We start from the raw sequence: 16890 nt of genomic DNA, 5'->3' as shown, positions 1-16890 counted from the left end.
TAAACTAATAAACAATAAATACTGTGAAACGCCAGGGCTCGGAGAGATAACCCATGGCAAGAACATCAATCTTAAAAGATTTTAGCAACAGGAGGAAATCATATACCGAATCCCAAGGGCTTTACTTCAAAATGCCTTTCACAAACATTTGTCTTCTTTATCTAACCCTCAGTTTACCTGAAAACACATTTCATTTAATTGATAACTTGGCACAAAGATGCTCTACCACGGCATTAATGTAATAAAACATAGCAAGGCAATGGAGATCTTGCTACAGAACATTAATGTAAAAGCTGCTAGGTTTTAAACCACAAGCTGTATTAAACAGCATAACCAGGCGACGGTTGATGAGATCATCGACTAGGCAGTCACTTGTTGATGACTTCATTCTCAGGTCAGGCTGAGGTCTATCAGTGGGCCTCTAGATCTGAATGAAGTATCTGGGTCTACAGGAATGTTTCTACCATTCCCTCACTCTCTCTATCCCTTTCTCCACCTCTCTCTTTCCATCTCCCTATCTACACATACCTAGAGGGACGTAAAACCTTCTGTATTAAAATGATCTATCTGGATCCTGTATCTTGGAGTCGTAAACACAGTCCTCAGTGTGCTGAAACACAGTCCTCAGTGTGCTGAAACACAGTCCTCAGTGTGCTGAAACACAGTCCTGAGTGTGCTGAAACACAGTCCTCAGTGTGCTGAAACACAGTCCTCAGTGTGCTGAAACACAGTCCTGAGTGTGCTGAAACACAGTCCTCAGTGTGCTGAAACACAGTCCTCAGTGTGCTGAAACACAGTCCTCTGTGTGCTGAAACACAGTCCTCAGTGTGCTGAAACACAGTCCTGAGTGTGCTGAAACACAGTCCTCAGTGTGCTGAAACACAGTCCTGAGTGTGCTGAAACACAGTCCTCAGTGTGCTGAAACACAGTCCTCAGTGTGCTGAAACGCAGTCCTCAGTGTGCTGAAACACAGTCCTCAGTGTGCTGAAACACAGTCCTGAGTGTGCTGAAACACAGTCCTCAGTGTGCTGAAACACAGTCCTCAGTGTGCTGAAACACAGTCCTCGGTGTGCTGAAACACAGTCCTCGGTGGGCTGAAACACAGTCCTCAGTGTGCTGAAACACAGTCCTGAGTGTGCTGAAACACAGTCCTCAGTGTGCTGAAACACAGTCCTGAGTGTGCTGAAACACAGTCCTCAGTGTGCTGAAACACAGTCCTCAGTGTGCTGAAACACAGTCCTCAGTGTGCTGAAACACAGTCCTCAGTGTGCTGAAACACAGTCCTCAGTGTGCTGAAACACAGTCCTGAGTGTGCTGAAACACAGTCCTCAGTGTGCTGAAACACAGTCCTCAGTGTGCTGAAACACAGGTTCCAATTTCTCAGCAGGCTCACTTGAACTAGTGTTGCGTTTTCCATCTAACATTTCCAGTCATGAGTTCAGACTCATGAGCACAGCGGTGAATAGTAAAACTGTGTCTGGTATTGTGGATCATTGTGACTGGAGAGATGGGCACACACACACAATTTTTCCATTTATTCTCTGAACCACCACCCTCCCTTTCTCCTATTCTCCCTCCCTTCCCAGCTCATGGGAATCCCTAAGCCTGGACAGTGTGTGGAGTCTGGTTGGGAGGGAGGAGTGGTATGGGAAAGTCTAGGCTAGAGGGACATAGGGCCAGTCTTCCAGTCTGGGGAGCTAGGCGAGGAGCGAGGAGCGTCTGGAGCAGCCTGGAGTAGAGTAGGGGGCCAGTGGTGACCTGTGCCGCCAAAAATCTGAACCTCCTGGGGGTCGTTCCTGTCACTTGGCACCCGGTCACCACGGAGAGGGATAATAGTTAAAGTCGACTCTGCTATGAGGTCACACTCCCTTCTAGGAGGGATCAGTGTATGTGTGTGTTTAATTAAGTATGTGTGTGTGTGATAGGGAGATGATACAGTGACAGCATTACTGAAACCTTGACCTCGGTTATCCTGTTGAAATATCAACAAACCTTAGCTTTCCTCCATTGTTTCTTTCCCTCTCTTCCCCCTCTCATCTCTTTCCCCTCTCATCTTGTTCCCTCTTCCCCCTCTCATCTCTTTCCCCTCTCCTCTTGTTCCCTCTTCCCCCTCTCATCTTGTTCCCTCTTCCCCCTCTCATCTCTTTCCCCTCTCCTCTTGTTCCCTCTTTCCCCTCTCCTCTCTTTCCCCTGTCCTCTTGTTCCCTCTTCCCCCTCTCATCTCTTTTCCCTCTCCTCTTGTTCCCTCTTCCCCCTCTCCTCTCTTTCCCCTCTCCTCTTGTTCCCTCTTCCCCCTCTCATCTCATTCCCCTCTCCTCTTGTTCCCTCTTCCCTCTCCTCTTTTTCCCTCTTCCCCCTCCCCTCTCTTTCCCCTCTCCTCTTGTTCCCTCTTCCCCCTCTCCTCTCTTTCCCCTCTCCTCTTGTTCCCTCTGCCCCCTCTCATCTCTTCCCCCTCTCCTCTTTTTCCCTCTTTCCCCTCTCATCTCTTCCCCCTCTCATCTTTTTCCCTCTTCCCCCTCTCATCTCTTTCCCCTCTCCTCTTGTTCCCTCTTCCCCCTCTCCTCTTTTTCCCTCTTTCCCCTCTCCTCTTGTTCCCTCTTCCCCCTCTCCTCTCTTTCCCCTCTCCTCTTGTTGCCTCTTCCCCCTCTCCTCTCTTTCCCCTCTCTTGTTCCCTCTTCCCCCTCTCCTCTCTTTCCCCTCTCTTGTTCCCTCTTCCCCCTCTTCTCTTTTTCCCTCTTTCCCCTCTCCTCTTGTTCCCTCTTCCCCCTCTCCTCTCTTCCCCCTCTCCTCTCTTTCCCCTCTCCTCTTGTTCCCTCTTCCCCCTCTCATCTCTTCCCCCTCTCCTCTTTTTCCCTCTTCCCCCTCTCATCTTTTTCCCTCTTCCCCCTCTCCTCTCTTTCCCCTCTCCTCTTGTTCCCTCTTCCCCCTCTCCTCTCTTTCCCCTCTCTTGTTCCATCTTCCCCCTCTCCTCTCTTTCCCCTCTCTTGTTCCCTCTTCCCCTCTCCTCTTTTTCCCTCTTTCCCCTCTCCTCTTGTTCCCTCTTCCCCCTCGCCTCTCTTTCCCCTCTCCTCTCTTCCTCCTCTCCTCTCTTTCCCCTCTCCTCTTGTTCCCTCTTCCCCCTCTCATCTCTTCCCCCTCTCCTCTTTTTCCCTCTTCCCCCTCTCCTCTCTTTCCCCTCTCCTCTTGTTGCCTCTTCCCCCTCTCCTCTCTTTCCCCTCTCTTGTTCCCTCTTCCCCCTCTCCTCTCTTTCCCCTCTCTTGTTCCCTCTTCCCCCTCTTCTCTTTTTCCCTCTTTCCCCTCTCCTCTTGTTCCCTCTTCCCCCTCTCCTCTCTTTCCCCTCTCCTCTCTTCCCCCTCTCCTCTCTTTCCCCTCTCCTCTTGTTCCCTCTTCCCCCTCTCATCTCTTCCCCCTCTCCTCTTTTTCCCTCTTCCCCCTCTCCTCTTTTTCCCTCTTCCCCCTCTCCTCTCTTTCCCCTCTCCTCTTGTTCCCTCTTCCCCCTCTCCTCTTTTTCCCTCTTCCCCCTCTCATCTCTTTCCCCTCTCCTCTTGTTCCCTCTTCCCCCTCTCCTCTCTTTCCCCTCTCTTGTTCCATCTTCCCCCTCTCCTCTCTTTCCCCTCTCTTGTTCCCTCTTCCCCTCTCCTCTTTTTCCCTCTTTCCCCTCTCCTCTTGTTCCCTCTTCCCCCTCGCCTCTCTTTCCCCTCTCCTCTCTTCCTCCTCTCCTCTCTTTCCCCTCTCCTCTTGTTCCCTCTTCCCCCTCTCATCTCTTCCCCCTCTCCTCTTTTTCCCTCTTCCCCCTCTCATCTCTTCCCCCTCTCCTCTTTTTCCCTCTTCCCCCTCTCCTCTCTTTCCCCTCTCCTCTTGTTCCCTCTTCCCCCTCTCATCTCTTCACCCTCTCCTCTTTTTCCCTCTTTCCCCTCTCCTCTTGTTCCCTCTTCCCCCTCTCCTCTTTTTCTCTCTTTCCCCTCTCCTCTTGTTCCCTCTTCCCCCTCTCCTCTCTTTCCCCTCTCCTCTTGTTCCCTCTTTCCCCTCTCCTCTTGTTCCCTCTTCCCCCTCTCCTCTCTTTCTCCTCTCCTCTTGTTCCCTCTTCCCCCTCTCATCTCTTCCCCCTCTCCTCTTTTTCCCTCTTTCCCCTCTCCTCTTGTTCCCTCTTCCCCCTCTCCTCTTTTTCCCTCTTCCCCCTCTCCTCTTTTTCCCTCTTTCCCCTCTCCTCTTGTTCCCTCTTCCCCCTCTCCTCTCTTCCCCCTCTCCTCTTTTTCCCTCTTTCCCCTCTCCTCTTGTTCCCTCTTCCCCCTCTCCTCTCTTTCCCCTCTCCTCTTGTTCCCTCTTCCCCCTCTCCTCTCTTTCCCCTCTCCTCTCTTTCCCCTCTCTTGTTCCCTCTTCCCCCTCTCCTCTCTTACCGCTCTCCTCTTGTTCCCTCTTCCCCCTCTCCTCTCTTTCCCCTCTCCTCTTGTTCCCTCTTCCCCCTCTCCTCTCTTTCGCCTCTCTTATTCTCTCTTCCCCCTCTCCTCTCTTTGCCCTCTCCTCTTGTTCTCTCTTCCCCCTCTCCTCTCTTTCCCCTCTCTTGTTCCCTCTTCCCCCTCTCCTCTTGTTCCCTCTTCCCCCTCTCATCTCTTCCCTCTCTCCTCTTTTTCCCTCTTCCCCCTCTCCTCTTGTTCCCTCTTCCCCCTCTCCTCTTGTTCCCTCTTCCCCCTCTTATCTCTTTCCCCTCTCCTCTTTTTCCCTCTTCCCCCTCTCCTCTCTTTCCCCTCTCCTCTTGTTCCCTCTTCCCCCTCTCATCTCTTTCCACTCTCCTCTTTTTCCCTCTTCCCCCTCTCATCTCTTCCCCCTCTCCTCTCTTTCCCCTCTCCTCTTGTTCCCTCTTCCCCCTCTCATCTCTTCCCCCTCTCATCTTTTTCCCTCTTCCCCCTCTCATCTCTTTCCCCTCTCCTCTTGTTCCCTCTTCCCCCTCTCCTCTTTTTCCCTCTTTCCCCTCTCCTCTTGTTCCCTCTTCCCCCTCTCCTCTCTTCCCCCTCTCCTCTCTTTCCCCTCTCCTCTTGTTCCCTCTTCCCCCTCACATCTCTTCCCCCTCTCCTCTTTTTCCCTCTTCCCCCTCTCCTCTCTTTCCCCTCTCATCTCTTCCCCCTCTCACCTTTTTCCCTCTTCCCCCTCTCATCTCTTCCCCCTCTCCTCTTTTTCCCTCTTCCCCCTCTCATCTCTTTCCCCTCTCCTCTTGTTCCCTCTTGCCCCTCCTCTTTTTCCCTCTTTCCCCTCTCCTCTTGTTCCCTCTTCCCCCTCTCCTCTCTTTCCCCTCTCCTCTCTTCCCCCTCTCCTCTCTTTCCCCTCTCCTCTCTTCCCCCTCGCCTCTTGTTCCCTCTTCCCCCTCTCCTCTCTTTCCCCTCTCCTCTTGTTCCCTCTTCCCCCTCTCCTCTCTTTCGCCTCTCCTCTTGTTCCCTCTTCCCCCTCTCCTCTCTTTCCCCTCTCCTCTCTTTCCCCTCTCCTCTCTTCCCCCTCTCCTCTCTTTCCCCTCTCCTCTTGTTCCCTCTTCCCCCTCTCCTCTCTTTCCCCTCTCCTCTCTTCCCCCTCTCCTCTCTTTCCCCTCTCCTCTTGTTCCCTCTTCCCCCTCCCCTCTCTTTCCCCTCTCCTCTCTTTCCCCTCTCTTGTTCCCTCTTCCCGCTCTCCTCTCTTACCCCTCTCCTCTTGTTCCCTCTTCCCCTCTCCTCTCTTTCCCTTCTCCTCTTGTTCCCTCTTCCCCCTCTTATCTCTTCCCCTCTCCTCTTGTTCCCTCTTCCCCCCTCTTCTCTCTTTCGCCTCTCTTGTTCCCTCTTCCCCCTCCCTCTTCCCGCTCTCCTCTCTTACCCCTCTCCTCTTGTTCCCTCTTCCCCCTCTCCTCTCTTTCCCTTCTCCTCTTGTTCCCTCTTCCCCCTCTTATCTCTTCCCCTCTCCTCTTGTTCCCTCTTCCCCCTCTCCTCTCTTTCGCCTCTCTTGTTCCCTCTTCCCCCTATCCTCTCTTTCCCCTCTCCTCTTGTTCCCTCTTCCCCCTCTCCTCTCTTTCCCCTCTCCTCTTGTTCTCTCTTTCCCATCTCTTGTTCCCTCTTCCCCCTCTCCTCTTGTTCCCTCTTCCCTCTCCTCTTTTTCCCTCTTCCCCCTCTCCTCTCTTTCCCCTCTCCTCTTGTTCCCTCTTCCCCCTCTCCTCTCTTTCCCCTCTCCTCTTGTTCCCTCTTCCCTCTCTTATCTCTTTCCCCTCTCCTCTCTTTCCCCTCTCCTCTTTTCCCATCTCTTTCCCCGCTCTTTTCCCTCTCTATCCTTCCACCAGACAGAATGACATAGATCTGTGGGCGGCTAGCGATTGTGTGTGAATGCGTGTTTGTGTGGTGTGTGTCCAAGTCTAGTGAGGTCATAAAAACAGGCGCAGACAGCCGTCCCTGTGGTGTAGGATAGGATCAGAATAACTTTTATGAAACACAAATATCTGTATTAACTAAACACACAGATGTCAACTGTCTTGATGCAGAACAACTTTTCAAGTAACTTCTTCAACTTTGGGACTCCCACCCATCCATGATGTTCTGTAGATCCTTGTAGATGTCTTCTGACACCAGTGATATTTCACAGACTCCAGTTCAAACACCACTAGAGGAAAAGCTCTGGCTCAGAGTCATTTTCTGGTCAGTTGCAGAGACTAATATATGTGAGAGTGAGAGTGAGAGTGAGAGAGAGATTGAAAACACTTAGAAAGCAGAAACAATCTAAAGCAGCTGGAGGAAGGAGCACAGAGCCGGGTCAACTGACCACTTTTATGTTTAGGCCACTTGGCCTTTGACCCCAACAGGCAGGGGTGCCTGATTGCAGCGTTTGCTGTGTTTGCTGGAGAGAAAGAGAGAGTGAGAAAGTAAGAGAGAGAGAGAGAGAGAGAAGGAGACAGACTGGTCAAGGGGAGTATCTGTAACTAAGGTAAAACTTGCTTACAGTCAATACATTTGCTAGTGTATGATAAGATTGTGTATACTTTGTTCTGAGGTAATATTAGGACATGGCCTACTTCAATATTCCCTCTAGAGATAGAACACTAAACAGGCAGAGCTTCAAGTGGTTTGTTACCATGAGCAGAACTTTCCCAGCACTCTGTGAAGCACAGCAGACCAGACCATAAACGTGTTAGGCTATGACTGGATTTATGATGTCTATCACACACACACACACACACACACACACACACACACACACACACACACACACACACACACACACACACACACACACACACACACACACACACACACACACACACACACACACACACACACACACACACACACACACACACACACACACACACACACACACTAATAAGAGTGAACCAGTGACCATAGACTTAAAAACCCTAGGGTGTGTGTGTGCGAGTGTGTGTACACATTACCACCCCCATTAGTTCAAACACTTTGCTCCACTTCATCTGCACTACAAGGTACACCAAGATGTGTGAGTCACACAGTGATATGCAGTCTCAACAGCAGGTCCCTCAGCACACTAACAACAGGAAACATGGAAATACAACGGCTACGGTCGGAGTCGAGGTGGTTAGTGGCGGGTGGTACATGGTGGTCTCTCAATCTCTCTCTTCCTCTCTCTCCCACTCACTGGGGGCAACTGTAGGTCAAACACCCATATACACTGAGGCTATGGAGGTTGCCTATACTGTACAGTTAGATCTACACATCAGGTTTTCATTAAGAAGAACCAAATCAAGTCATTTGTCCATCCACTCAGGGCAGGGGAACAAATGTATGGACGTTTCTAGACGTTCCCCTAACTAACTTTCAAAGTCTTCACTTTTGAAACCTGCCCTGAAAACCACTTTCAGTTGCTATCCTATTTATGGCAAAGCAACTTCAGAAACATATGCAGAGTTTAATTCCAAAATGCTATATCATCAGAAATGATTGCTTATTGGTACCTTCATGTGTGTGTGTAAAATATTACTGTTCTCTGATTTTATATTAATAGATTTTAGATGTGAATGAAAATGTTTTTTATTGTTGTGTGAACTGCTATACATTCATTGTTTCGCTGGAATGTTCATATCCTGTACATCTGACTGTGATATGTGGTTGTCCCACCTAGCTATCTCAAGATGAATGTACTAACTGTAACTCTGGATAAGAGCATCTGCTAAACGACTCAAAGGTAAAAAGTTGTTTTACATACAGATCTCATATTACTATATTGAATTATCATATCGATGTCACAAATGTATCACTTGTATATTTCTTCATTAAAAAAATGTAGTTATTTGTTACATTTGACTGTGTAAAACTTAGCAGTACGACTTATTTCTCTGAGAGTGAGGTGGATATACTGTAGCATTTAGCAAAAAGACATGATTATTTTTCTCCCTGAAATGAAACCATCAAGTGATAGATTTTAAACAAATACTGTACATATCTGTCATTGAACAACCCCATGTCATGATTACATAGTGACAAAAATACACCAATCTCTTTCATCATTTCTTAAAACAATAAAAGCACATTTCTGAAAATGGATATATAGCGTTTTGGAATGAAACTCATCACCTTGCCTCTTCAAACACATAAAGCATGAACATATAACACTACAACACTACAACATTCCCATGGCCTACTTCCACAGACCAACTGGAAAACAACTTAGTGTATGACTGAGTCATCAGAGTCAGGATGATGAAGAGTAAACACAAGATCAGAGGACACACACACACAGTAAACACACACACAGCCTTGTCGTCCGGTATTAATTGTTAAGAGTATAATATGACTCTTAACAATTGTAGTTGTGTCAGTGCTGTGTGACAAATGATTGTAGTGCTCAACATTTCCACAGTGAGAGTGCCATCATTTCCCAGGGCTACTGTGTAACCTGCTCAACACTGGAGTTACATTATGATTAATATGAGGAACATAATATTTACATCCTCTAGCGTTAGTCACCCTCTTTGTTAGGCCTGGGAAACATTTCCAATCAGGGAAAGTAATACTTGAAACTGTCTTCTAAACACTATGAGGTAAATGTGAGCATTGAGCACTCTCACTTGCTAAATGAATCAATGTAAACCTTACAACAAGTTATGTTGTTATATTATGTCATGAAAGAGTAGCACAACTAACACAAAACCAAAGAGAAGAAGAGAAACAAAATGATCCAACCTGTTGGCCATATTCTCCTCCTTCAGTGCTGCTCTGCTGTATGTCTTGGTGGTTCTACCACTGGTCTCCACACACCCAACCGCTAACTAACTCTCACTGAGACCCCAGTCTGTAGCTCTTCCCCTAACCCCTCCCCCTGGACTCACAGCCTGCAGTGATTTGCCAGACAGATGACGAGGCCACACCCCTGAGAGGGTGCACATGGTGACCATAGCTCAGCCCAGAATCTGGGTTAAAACAACAAACGCTGCAGCCAGCTGCAGGGCCACCCTCTGTGGTGTGTGTGTGTGTGTGTGTGTGTGTGTGTGTGTGTGTGTGTGTGTGTGTGTGTGTGTGTGTGTGTGTGTGTGTGTGTGTGTGTGTGTGTGTGTGTGTGTGTGTGCACTCTCTCATACACATGCACAGACTGCTAGCCAAGCTGCTGCCGCTAAAAAGCAATATACAGCCCTGGACAATCCCAGGTTACATCACCTTATGGCCTCCAGTAACATAACTCGGCCAGAGAAACAGACTGAATGACAGCCCGGACTGACTGACTCACAGGCAGACGGGCGGCCGGACTGAAGGGTGGATGGACTGACAAAGTTTTGAGTGTTGGTGATGGGAGCCCCCATTCAGCCAGCCTAATGTTCCAATGGGTGGACATTAAAGTGAAAGCTGCTCTGTTTTCTGTCACAGTGGAAGAAATTAGATCCATATGAGAACCCACACACACACACGACCAAAGCCTATCCTATTGGCCAGTTTAATAGGGGCGTCCTTCCTATGGTTGGGGTTAGGTCAGCGGTTCTTCTGATCCACCTGAAGCTTCTGGAGATTTTTTATCCAACACATGAAAAAAATAATGGATAAGAGCTTCTTTCAGAGTGGAGCAGAGAAGGGTGTTAGAGAAACCATGCTTTGATCCACTTGAGATAGCAGAGCCACAGAACAGTTCACAATGTCTTCTACTATAATCCATCTGCTTTCATCTCCAGCCCAATATAGACCCCTCTTTTACCCTGCCTCTATAAATACTACAGACCTATATCTACTGTGTGTGTGTTAGAAAGGTGAAAGGTCTGTTTTAAAGGCCCTGCAGCATGGTCTCAGTCTAAAGTAGCACACTGATGATGATCTGCTTTTATTGCTGCTCTCAGCAGAAAAGAGCTCATTCTAAAAGCCTCTTCAACTTCCCCCCTGCTCGTTTTATTTTAGCTTGCTGACGTTAAAATGTCCATCACACACACACACACACACACACACACACACACACACACACACACACACACACACACACACACACACACACACACACACACACACACACACACACACACACACACACACACACACACACACACACACACACACACACACACACACACACACACACAGAGGGCGGGTCATTTGTCTTTCCTGACACAGACCAATCAATAGTATCATATAGATCTATTCAGACCAGGAGAGAAGGGATGAGCTCTAAGGAAAGATAAAGAAAAAAGATAAAACAGGTTGCTAGACAACAGGCTGACCAGATCAATGCAGTTTGCTGACTTTGCTCCCTGGAATAACTATATAGCAATATAGTGAGACTAAGAAAGGAAGCAGTCAATGTAGACCAGGATTTCCCAACCCTCTCCTTGGACCCCCCCGACACGCCAGATCTGCAGACGTGCTTCACATATGACTCCATGCAGTTTATACCCGTCCACATGTGTTTTAGATCAGTGTAGCGCCTGTGTGTATATGTGCGAGTATGTGTGTGTATGTGCGTGTGTGTATGTATGTGCGTGCATGTATGTGTATGTCCAGCCAGCGTGATGAGGTTATCCAGAGTCCCCCCCCCCATAAAAATCCCAGTGGAAACTGATGGACAGACACACGGAAAGAATCTGGAAAGATGGGCAGATGGAAAGAAGATGGAAAGACTCTAATATGGAGTGTATGGAGTTTCCAGTCAGGAAAATAAATACTAATGACAACCAACTCTACTCTGAGACTATTATATTACACTGGTGCTCCTGGGGGGCCACAACACTGAGGTCTGGACTGAGTGTTGATATCTCCAGTAGAAGCAGCCTATACAGTACTGTCTGTTAGCAGTTGAGCACTATTGGGGCCCAAAGTAGCCAAATATACTGTACAATGATAAATGGATCCACTGGCATCCTCTACATGCAACCAGACCTCGTCGATTACACACACATGCACACACACACACGGATCATACTCTTGGGAGAGAGCAAATGGCCATCTGGCCATTCCAAGGCCACGCCTGCATGTCTGAGTCCACACACAGATGGAGGAGTAATATGGTAAAGATGTACTAGCACACACACACACACACACGTGTTAAAGATGCTCTGGGGCAGGGTTTCCGTTATGAAAATGTGGCGCCGGACATTTGACCAGCAGCTTTTTAATCTACCGGACATTTGAGAAATTTGCGGACCCATATGCATTTAGTGTATAACCTTATAAGGGTGTCCATTCACGTTGCTCAGAATGACATAAATCACATTTAGATGATGGCAATTCATCTTAACAGAACATGCAAGTCGAGGATGCAATGAGGTGTGTGCTTACTGCACACTAACTGTCCATATGTACTTTTCCTCAGCCAACAAGATGAGTAACAAAAAGCAATATCTCTAGCCCATGAATAGGCAGCGTGTCAGTTTCAAGTTTGGGGAAGCTCATTTTCACCAGAAAAATGCACCTTTATAATAAAGCATTCCATGCATCATCACATTTTCAGACTTATGTAAGATGGCCTACTATTCCTAATGTGATGAGTAGATTGGATAGTCATATTTGGGCTAATAATGTAACTCAATCCCTATTCGCCAAAAAGACTGTTCAATGCATGGATAGAGGCCTAGACTATGGGCTATATCAGATAGGTTTCTTCTTTCTTTGGTTGGAAAAACACATTTCATGCATTTGTACTACACTTTATATGACTGAAGACAGCAGAATCTTTTTAATATGAAAAATTACAGGGTAGCCTACTCTGCTGTTTTTATTGATACTCAATAAAAACTACTTTGTCCATATAATAGGCCTAAGAGAAGGGGAGACACCAGTATAATGTGACGTCCATCTAAACTGGAGGAGGAAATTACTGTCCAAAAATAAACTTAAGTGGCACTGACCCAATAAAAATAAAGAGTGAATATGTGCAGTGCGCAATCACCGGAGATATGGCCAATGCTCTCCGCTGGCGCCAATAAGATAGGCTATATGCCTACTATTGTTTGCTCAATTAAGCTGAGAATGTTGATAACTAAAAGACAGATTAGAGTCTTTTCATTGTCAAAGCCATTTGCTAGTGCAACACTGATAGAAAAAGGCCTAGAACAGTAAATATCTGGAACGGTCTTTCAGTCATGAAGAAGGGACAGCGAGAGGAGCTTATGTAGAAGTTAGATAACTGAATGTTATCCTACAGAGCACGTCTGCAATAAAGCTTAGGATTACCTGAATGATTCCTTCACTAGTAGACATTCCAGCATTACATAACGACAGCCTCGAAAAGCCATCGGAAGGACAAAACAAACCATCCATCTATCCATCTGTCCATCCATTCAGCACCTCTTAGGCTCCTTGTCTTCAGGACACCTAATAGGCCTCTCATTCCTGTTGGAATTTAAAACTGCTGGACTCACAATGCAAACTAAACAGGCAAAAGCAATACTTCAACTTCAGTAGTCGGCAACTCCATTAGCACCTAAGATAGTTAGGTGTCCTGGGCTGAGTGTAGTGTAGTGACTGTCTAGCACTGTTAGGAGCAGAAACAGTGTCATGGGTGTATCTGTTAATGTACTAAGGTCTGAGGAGTCGTAAACACAGTCTCTGTACTGCTTCAGACCGTGGGAAACAGAGGAAAGAGAGGAGGAAAGAGGGAGAGAAAACGATAGGGAGCTCAACTCGCCCAGGTGTTTTCTCAGCTGACGGGCAGCGGTGGGATCCACCCCGTCACAGAGGTCTCAACACCTTTCCTTTTCTCTTCTTCCCCACCTTTCCTCCCTCGTGTGTATATGCGTTTGAATTGTATGAGGGTAAGGGTGCCGGGCCTCAATACTCAAGCCTAGTACAGGAAATAGACTTGGAGGGTGGTCCGGGTGTGTGTCTTCTTATATTGACAGTAACACTGCCAGCCTGTCGAGCCCAGCACCTAGGAGGTTAAGAGTCTGTTGGAAAACAAAGACCATCTGACATATCGGAGTCTGGCATTGTCAAAGTGTGTGGCCAACCAGCAAGTTTCAAGTTTTAATGTCACCTGCATTAGTACAGTGAAATGCTTTTCCTGCAAGCTCTAACCCCAACAATGCAGTAATCAATAACAATGTAGTATTAAAAATAACAAGGTAGAACAAAAACACACAAGATCTAGAAATAAAAGCATGATAAAGTACACTATATACAGGGTCAGTTCCAGTACCATATTTACAATGTGCAGGGATACTGTCTCGATGGAGGGGGAGCGGAGCGCTGTAAACACGGGCTTACTTACACTACGTCGCCACCTCGATAACCCAAATAAATATTGTTTGTGGACTTTAACTCTGCGTTCAATACCATCATCCCAGAACTGCTACATGATAAACTCTCCTAGCTGAACATGTCCAGCTCCATCTGTCAGTGGATCACTGACTTCCTGACCAACAGGACGCAACACGTGAAGCTGGGAAAACACCTTTCGGACTCTTTATCCCTCAGCACCGGAGCGCTGCAAGGATGCATGCTCTCACCTCTACTCACTCACTCTACACCAAAGACAGCACCTCCAATATCGCATCTGTCAAACTACTCAAGTTTGCAGATGACGCCACTCTGGTGGCGATGAGTCAATGAACCGTGGAGAGATCGACCGTGGAGAGATCGACCGGCTGGTGGCCTGGTGCAGTGGCAATAACCTGAAACTCAACACAGACAAAACCATGGAGATGGTGGTTGACTTCAGATGACTCCTCCCACCATCTCTCTCCCTGGAGATTAATGGCTCAACTGTTAGCACGGCTGAATCCTTCAAATTCCTGTGGACCATCATCTCCCACAATTTCAAGTTGGAAGACAACATCACAGAGGTCACCAAGGAGGCACACCAGCGGATGGACTACTGATCTGGTTTTACGCATCAATCGTTGAGTCCATCCTCACCTCCTCTATCATAGTCTGGTTTGGGTCTGAGTCTGCCTGCTGCAAGGGTAAAGTGAAATGGTCTGCAGAAAGGTCATCAGCTGCCACCTTCCTTCCGTCGAGGTCCTGCACAACTCCAGGGCAAGGAAGCGTGCAGGAAAGATCATCGCCAACCCCTCCCACGCGGTCCCCACCTCCAGAAATTCACTCATGACCAAAACCTCCCGCTACCTGAAAAGTTTCTTCCCCCGGGCTGTGATCCTCACCAACCAGCCATCTGGCCCATAGAGACTAAAGGACTATGCTGTGGTCCTCACCAACCATCCATCTGGCCCATAGAGACTAAAGGACTATGCTGTGGTCCTCACCAACCAGCCATCTGGCCCGTAGAGACTAAATGACTATGCTGTGGTCCTCACCAACCAGCCATCTGGCCCATAGAGACTAAAGGACTATGCTGTGGTCCTCACCAACCAGCCATCTGGTCCGTGGAGACTAAAGGACTATGCTGTGGTCCTCACCAACCAGCCATCTGGCCCATAGAGACTAAAGGACTATGCTGTGGTCCTCACCAACCACCCATCTGGCCCATAGAGACTAAAGGACTATGCTGTGGTCCTCACCAACCACCCATCTGGCCCATCAATCCATCTCTGAACTGTACACAAAATAACTACACTAAACTGCATTGCACTCTGTTCATCTCTCTGCATTTAGATATTCATACTGATACTGTAAATGTGTACATCCACTGTATATCAACTGTATACCCACTGTATATCAACTGTATACCCACTGTATATCAACCGTATACCCACTGTATATCAACTGTATACCCACTGTATATCAACTGTATACCCACTGTATTTCAACCGTATACCCACTGTATATCAACCGTATACCCACTGTATATCAACCATATACCCACTGTATATCAACCGTATACCCACTGTATTTCAACCGTATACCCACTGTATATCAACCGTATACCCACTGTATTTCAACCGTATACCCACTGTATTTCAACCGTATACCCACTGTATTTCAACCGTATACCCACTGTATTTCAACCGTATACCCACTGTATTTCAACCGTATACCCACTGGATATCAACCGTATACCCACTGTATATCAACCATATACCCACTGTATATCAACCATATTATCAACCATATACCCACTGTATATCAACCGTATACCCACTGTATATCAACCGTATACCCACTGTATATCAACCGTATACCCACTGTATATCAACCGTATACCCACTGTATTTCAACCGTATACCCACTGTATATCAACCGTATACCCACTGTATATCAACCATATACCCACTGTATATCAACCATATTATCAACCATATACCCACTGTATATCAACCGTATACCCACTGTATATCAACCGTATACCCACTGTATATCAACCATATTATCAACCATATACCCACTGTATATCAACCATATACCCACTGTATATCAACCATATTATCAACCATATACCCACTGTATATCAACCATATTATCAACCATATACCCACTGTATATCAACCGTATACCCACTGTATATCAACCATATACCCACTGTATATCAACCATATACCCACTGTATATCAACCATATTATCAACCATATACCCACTGTATATCAACCGTATACCCACTGTATATCAACCATATACCCACTGTATATCAACCGTATACCCACTGTATTTCAACCATATACCCACTGTATATCAACCGTATACCCACTGTATATCAACCATATACCCACTGTATATCAACCGTATACCCACTGTATTTCAACCATATACCCACTGTATATCAACCGTATACCCACTGTATATCAACCATATACCCACTGTATATCAACCGTATACCCACTGTATATCAACCGTATACCCACTGTATATCAACCGTATACCCACTGTATATCAACCGTATACCCACTGTATTTCAACCGTATACCCACTGTATATCAACCGTATACCCACTGTATATCAACCATATACCCACTGTATATCAACCATATTATCAACCATATACCCACTGTATATCAACCGTATACCCACTGTATATCAACCGTATACCCACTGTATATCAACCGTATACCCACTGTATATCAACCATATTATCAACCATATACCCACTGTATATCAACCATATACCCACTGTATATCAACCATATACCCACTGTATATCAACCATATTATCAACCATATACCCACTGTATATCAACCATATTATCAACCATATACCCACTGTATATCAACCATATTATCAACCGTATACCCACTGTATATCAACCGTATACCCACTGTATATCAACCATATACCCACTGTATATCAACCATATACCCACTGTATATCAACCGTATACCCACTGTATATCAACCATATTATCAACCATATACCCACTGTATATCAACCATATTATCAACCGTATACCCACTGTATATCAACCGTATACCCACTGTATATCAACCATATACCCACTGTATATCAACCGTATACCCACTGTATATCAACCGTATACCCACTGTATATCAACCATATACCCACTGTATATCAACCATATACCCACTGTATATCAACCGTATACCCACTGT

At 46.7% G+C, this 16890-nt stretch overlaps 1 protein-coding gene across 6 annotated transcripts in view; it reads right to left on the bottom strand.

The window, feature by feature from the left end:
- The window catches only part of lhfpl2a (LHFPL tetraspan subfamily member 2a), a 76050-nt gene that overhangs the window by 13743 nt on the left and 45417 nt on the right, over window positions 1-16890 (bottom strand). Inside the window, exon 1 of one of the 6 annotated variants that reach the window (XM_035757177.2) lies at window positions 9162-9249. The exons of the other annotated variants lie outside the window; for them this stretch is intronic. The gene's annotated coding sequence lies outside the window, so the exon portion shown is untranslated. Of the gene's footprint in view, window positions 1-9161; window positions 9250-16890 lie in introns of those variants that run through there. 6 annotated transcript variants of the gene reach the window in all.

The sequence above is a fragment of the Oncorhynchus keta genome, chromosome 9 (assembly GCF_023373465.1).
Source record: "Oncorhynchus keta strain PuntledgeMale-10-30-2019 chromosome 9, Oket_V2, whole genome shotgun sequence".
Classification (NCBI taxonomy): domain Eukaryota; kingdom Metazoa; phylum Chordata; class Actinopteri; order Salmoniformes; family Salmonidae; genus Oncorhynchus; species Oncorhynchus keta.
Note: the sequence above shows the minus strand (reverse complement) of the source record. Positions and strands in the feature narration are given on the sequence as shown.